Below are 6,036 nucleotides of genomic sequence, written 5' to 3' on the forward strand. Positions count from 1 at the left end.
CTGCATCCTGTGGCAGGCAGAGTAATGGCCTCCTAAAGAGGTCCACGTACTAACCCCTGGAACATGTGACTATGTTAGGTTACATGGCAAGGGGAAATAAAGATTGCAGATGGAACTAAGGCTGATAATCAGCTCACCTTAAAATAGGGAGATTGTTCTATTGGATACATACATTGGGTGGGCCCAATGTAATCACAAAGCTCCTTATAAGTGGAAAAGGGGGGCAGAAGACAGAATGTCAGAGAGATGGCAGCATGAAAAGGATTTGGCCAAATGTTGCTGGCTTTGAAGACGGAGGAGTGAGGCCACAAGGTAAGGAATGTGAGCGGCCACTAAGAGCTAGAAGAGTCAAGGAAATGAATTCTCCCTTAGAGCCTCCAGGAAGGAATGCAACTCTATGACACCTGGATTTTAATCCACTGAGAACCTTTTCAGACGTCTGAGCCCCAAAATTGTAAGATAATAAGTTGCTGTTGGTGGTAAGTGTGTGGTAATTTGTTACAGCAGCAATAGAAAACTAATGTAGTATTTTAGTACCTGAAATGCTGCTGCTGTGATTGTTACAAGGGCCTTTCAATTGTGCATTTATTCGCTCAACAAATATTTATTAGGCACCTGATATTTCCAGGCCACCAATTGTCTGTCTGTCATACGGTGCTGGCTTGCGTGCTGTTGTGATGCTGAAAGCTATGCTGCCAGTATTTAGAATTCCAGCAGGGTCACCCATGATGGACAGCTCTCAGCAGAGCTTCCAGACCAAAACAGGGTAGAAAGAAGACCTGGTGACTACCTCTGAAAAATTGGCCAGTGAAAATCTTACAAGTGGCAGTGGAACATTGATCAAACACGCAATCAAGATGCATTGTGTCCATCCCACTAATGTCCTTCCCAAAGAAAGGAGAATCCAGAGATTATTGAATAATATCATTAACATCACATACAAGTGAGTTTTGCTGAAGGTAATTCAAAAATGGTTGCAGCAATGTATTGACAGAGAACTGCCAGGAATTCAAGTCAGATTCAGAAGAGGATGTGGAATGAGGGATATCATTGCAGATGTTAGCTGGATCTTGGCTGAGAATACCAGAAAGATGTTGTTTACCTTTGCTTTATTGACCATGCAAAGGTGTTTGTGTGGATCTAATAAGTTACATGTGACATTGAGAAGAATGAGAATTCCAGAGCACTTCACTGTGCTCATGAGGAACTGTACATAGACAAAGAGGCAGTTGTTTGAACAAAACAGGGAGATACAGTGTGGTTTAAAATAAGGAAAGTGTGCATAAGAGTTGTATCTTTTCACCATGCTTATTCAATCTGTATGCTGGGCAAATACTCAGAGAAGCTGGAGGAAGATTCATTAACAACCTGCGATATGCAGATGACACAGCCTTGCTTGCTGAAAGTGAAGAGGACTTGAAGTACTTACCGATGAAGATAAAGACTACAGCCTTCAGTATAGACTACACCTCAACATAAAGAAAACAAAAGTCCTCTCAGCTGGACCAACAAGCAACATCATGATAAATGGAGAAAAGATTGAAGTTATCAAGGATTTCGTCTTACTTGGATCCATAGTCAACACCCATGGAAGCAGCAGTCAAGAAATCAAACAACATAGTGCATTGGGCAAATCTGCTCTTTAAAGTGTTAAAAAGCAAAGATGTCACTTTGAGAACTAAGGTGCATCTGACCCAAGCTATGGTATTTTCCAGGGCTTTACACTAGCTCTGGTGGTGTAGTGCCTAAGGCATTTGACTGCTAACCAGAAGGCTGGCAGTTCAAACCCACCAGCCACTCCTAGGAAGGAAGTTTGGGCAATCTATTTCCGTAATGATACCCAAGGAGGGATCACTGTGAGTCGAACATGACTCAACAGCAGTGAGTTTTACACTAGTTTGGGTTTGGGTTTTATACTAGTTTTAACCAGGTCAATCATGGCCAACGAAAAAAAATCAGAACAGGCTCGTTTTTAAAATTTGAGTTCTGATAGCCAGAATGTGAAAAATTATAGGGTGAAGCCCTGGAATGGGAGACGCAGAGGAGGCATAGTGAGGCCTTTAAGAGCCTAACGTGGGAGGCTTTATTATTGACAGGGTTTGGAGAGTGTAACACATTCAAAGCAGTGCAGTTAACCACCATCTTTGAGAGGACACCATTTCTTCCAACTCTGTTGGTCAAGAGACTTGGTTGCTATGCGATCTGCACATTGCCTTTGTTTTCTAACAGAGAGATTAAGTTTCTAAGAGGGCATCAACCCATAATTTTTGCTTTTCCAGTATTGTTCTGATTCACCTACATTTTACAAATTTGCTTCCATTCTGATTTCACTTCATCAGCCATGACTGAACCAGGAAGAACCAATTTGAAGCATTGGTATTTTCAATTGTCTCATATGTATACAAAAGCTGGACAATGAATAAGGAAGACTGAAGAAGAATTGATGCATTTGTATTACAGTGTTGGCAAAGAATATTGCTTATACCATGGACTGGCAGAAGAACAAAAAAGTCTGTCTTGGAAGAAATACAGTCAGTGTGCTCCTTAGAAGTGAGGATGGTGAGACTTCGTCTCATGTACTTTGGACATGTTATTAGGAAAGATCAGTCCCTGGACAAAGACATCATGCGTGGTAAAGCAGCTGTAGAGCAAAAAAGAGGAAGACCTTCAACAAAACAGGTTGACACATTGGCTGTGACAATGAACTCAAACATAGCAATGATTGTGAGGACCAGGCAGTGTTTCAGTCTGTTATACATACAGGGTCACTGTGAGTTGGAACCAATGTGATGGCACCTAGCAACAGGTTTTGAATACAGGGGTGAGCAGAGCCATCACCCTCTCTTGGGGATGGGGTCAAGTGGCTGGCAGAGTGTCTCACATAGAACAGGGCCTTGTCAAATGATTTTTGATGTCACTGTAGAGAGGTTGCTGAGCTCTGGGAACCAGCTGGCGAGAATCTCCCTGCTTTGTGACTATTGGCTGTGCTGGTAACTTGGAGGAAGAGAAAGTGATCATACCACTAGCAAGCACTGTGTGCGACTTTGTTCAATATTTGCAACTCTCTCCACTGAGTCTGCTGTTTGCCTCAGCTATGGTGAAAAGGCAGGAAGGCCTGGTCTTATGTGTTGATGGACAAACCGAGGCTGAAACTAGAATGGATAGGGATGCACAGCTGGTCTTTCTCATTCCTTTTTGCTGTAGAATAAGGGGCAGGGAAGCCCTGACTGGGAAGCAGGGCTGGTCCAGGTGAGTGTTTGATGGGGTCTTTAATCCCTACCAGCTCTGTGGGCACTAATGGGGACCCATCAGAAGATTGACTAAGGGTCTGGGGCTGGTATTTGGGCTGGTGTGGAGTCAGTGGGAGCCACATAGGGCTCTGGAGTGGGGGAAGACCCCTGTATCCCAGGCCAGTCATGAAAAGGAATGGAGTAGATTTTCTCCTGGCTATTCTATCACTCCTTGTGTGTGTGTGTATATATATATATATATATATATATATATATATATATACACTCACAAACATGTACACACACACTAATATCCAGGAAACAGCACATTATACCCACATATATATATTCACCTAACACCATGCACACACAGACACACAAATGCACTCAGTACATCAAGCCCATACATACATCATTGTTGTTAGTTGCCATTGAATTGCCTCTGACTGATGGTGACCTTACGTATAACCATGAAACATTGTCTGGTTCTGTGCCATCTTCATGATCATTGGTACGTTTGGGTCCATTGTCACAGCCTTTGAGGGTTTCCCTCATTTTCACTACTTTATCAAACATGATGTCCTTTTTTAGTGGTTGGTCTTTCTTGAAGATGTGTCCAAAGTAAGTGACCTGAAGTCTCATCACCCTCACTTCTAAGGGGCATTCTGGTTGCATGTCTTCTGAGGTTGATTGTTCATTCTTCTGGCAGTCCACAGTACATTCAATATTCTTTGCCAACCCCACAATTCACACGGATCAGTTCTTCTCCTGTCTTACTTTTTACATGTTGTTGTTAGGTGCCATCATGTTGATTCTGACTCACAGTGACACCTGTGACAGAGTAGAACAACCCCATAGTGTTGTCTATGGCTGTGTATTTATGGGAGCAGATCACTAGGTCTTTCTCCCACAGAGCTGCTGGGTGGGTTTGAACAGCCAACCTTTTAGTTAGCAGTCAAGCGCTTAATTGTTTGTGCCACCAGGGCTCCTTATGTAAAACTCCCCACATCTGGATTCATGTTAGTTTGCATGAACAGGTATGTAACACTATGTACATCAAGTTGTCAACGTGCCCAGTTCTTGTACACTCATACACATGAACACACATTTTCTTCTGCTGCCATAATATGACCTACATACAAGTGTATACATGAATATGCATGCACACCATGCATGTATGTAAATGCATGCATAACCTTTATACACATATACCTGCATATATGAACTGTTTCATGTGCACACATAGTTTCTTGGGCACTATATAGCTCAGGTGGACTCTAGAGTTTGTAGTATGACAGGAGATGATGGGCTCAATATACTGTGAGTGGGCTGTGTGTTTGGAGAGAGGATGAGTTTTAAGCAGTGGAGACTGGCTACCTTGGGTCATCCACATTCTCTTGCTTGTTCTCCTTAAGGATCAATCTGTGTCCAGGGCTAGGAGTCAACCTATGATCAAAATAAGAACTTATCCTATGGCAAAGTACAGGCCTTAATGTGTGACTAGGGTTAGGATTCAGTCTTTTTCTAGGATTAGGATCAAGGCCCAATCAATGACTGGGGTTGGGACTCAAGTAACCTCCTGTCTCCTCTAACAAAGTCATGTTCGGGCAGATCTTGGGGGTACCAGGCCTGAGAGGTCATTGCAGCCCTCCCCTGCCTCTGGGTGCCCTCTTCCTCCTGGGCCTTTGGCTGGGCTGGTCTGTAGTAACAAGGGGACCGTACTGGACACAATCTTCCTTCCAGGGATATCCTGGCCCTTGAGACCCCAAAGCTGCCTAACCCCAGGCTCCTGCAGTGTCTGCCAGCTGGGCCTGGCTACGTGGCAGCCCCACCACACATGTGGGATGAGATACTTTGGCAAAGGCCATGTTTGCAGGGAAAACACTCTCAACCACAAGCAAACCTGCTCCTCCTGGGTCTCTTCCCAGTGGGGCCTGTATCCTGGGGAGCCTCATAAAGGAGCCTCCATACCTGCCCGGGGCAGAGGAGGGCTTGGCTGGGGCAAGGACCATCTGCCTCAGGAATTGTTTGAGGTAAGAATGGGGATGGGGCTGGCACCCCTCCCCAGAGGGGGCCCCGACTGCTCCATCTGATTAGTGGGGAGACTACCACCTTCTATGAAGGGCCCGTCCCTCCAGTGTCTGCTCTTGCTGTGGGACTTTGGGTAAGTGCACCTTTCTGTCCCTTAGTCAGCCCATCTCAGCAGTGGACCCTCATTTCTGCCTGGCTCCCTCTCCCTGGGTTAGACACAGGAGAGCTGCCCACTTGGCTGGGTTGAGTCGGAAGGGGCTGCAGAGCCATGTGAGAGGTTCGCTTTCTGGGACATTTCTCACCCGGCACAGGGTGAGATGGGGATAGGGGCCATTCTATGTCCTCCCCTGGCTGGGGTCGGATAGCTGGGCACCAGCCTGGGCTGTCACACTGGGCCAGGCTCCTCACACCAGGTGACACAGCTCTGGGGCTCGGGGTGGTAGGCCTGGGCTCTCTCCTTGGGACATGAAGTTGCCCTCACCTCCCCACCTGGAAGTCTCTTCATCCTCCTCTGACATGGCTTGGGTTCTTCACCCGGCCCCAGTGTGCTACGTGGTCTTAGACAAGGTCATTTTCAGCCAGATCCCTTGGGGTTCCTGATGAAACAGGGGAGGATGATTAGTCCCAATGCAGAGATGAAAAACTGATTGCCAGGGGGCCTGGGGCAGAGCTGAGACCACCACTTAGGGCTTTCAACCTCCAGGCTGGGGTGACTTTCAAGCATCTGGGGTAGGCCATGCTGGACAAAGTCCATAATGCTTGTCCCCACCCCAGT

Source organism: Orycteropus afer, unplaced genomic scaffold (assembly GCF_000298275.1).
Source record: "Orycteropus afer afer isolate SDZICR_OR568_19922 unplaced genomic scaffold, OryAfe1.0 scaffold00020, whole genome shotgun sequence".
Classification (NCBI taxonomy): Eukaryota; Metazoa; Chordata; class Mammalia; order Tubulidentata; family Orycteropodidae; genus Orycteropus; species Orycteropus afer.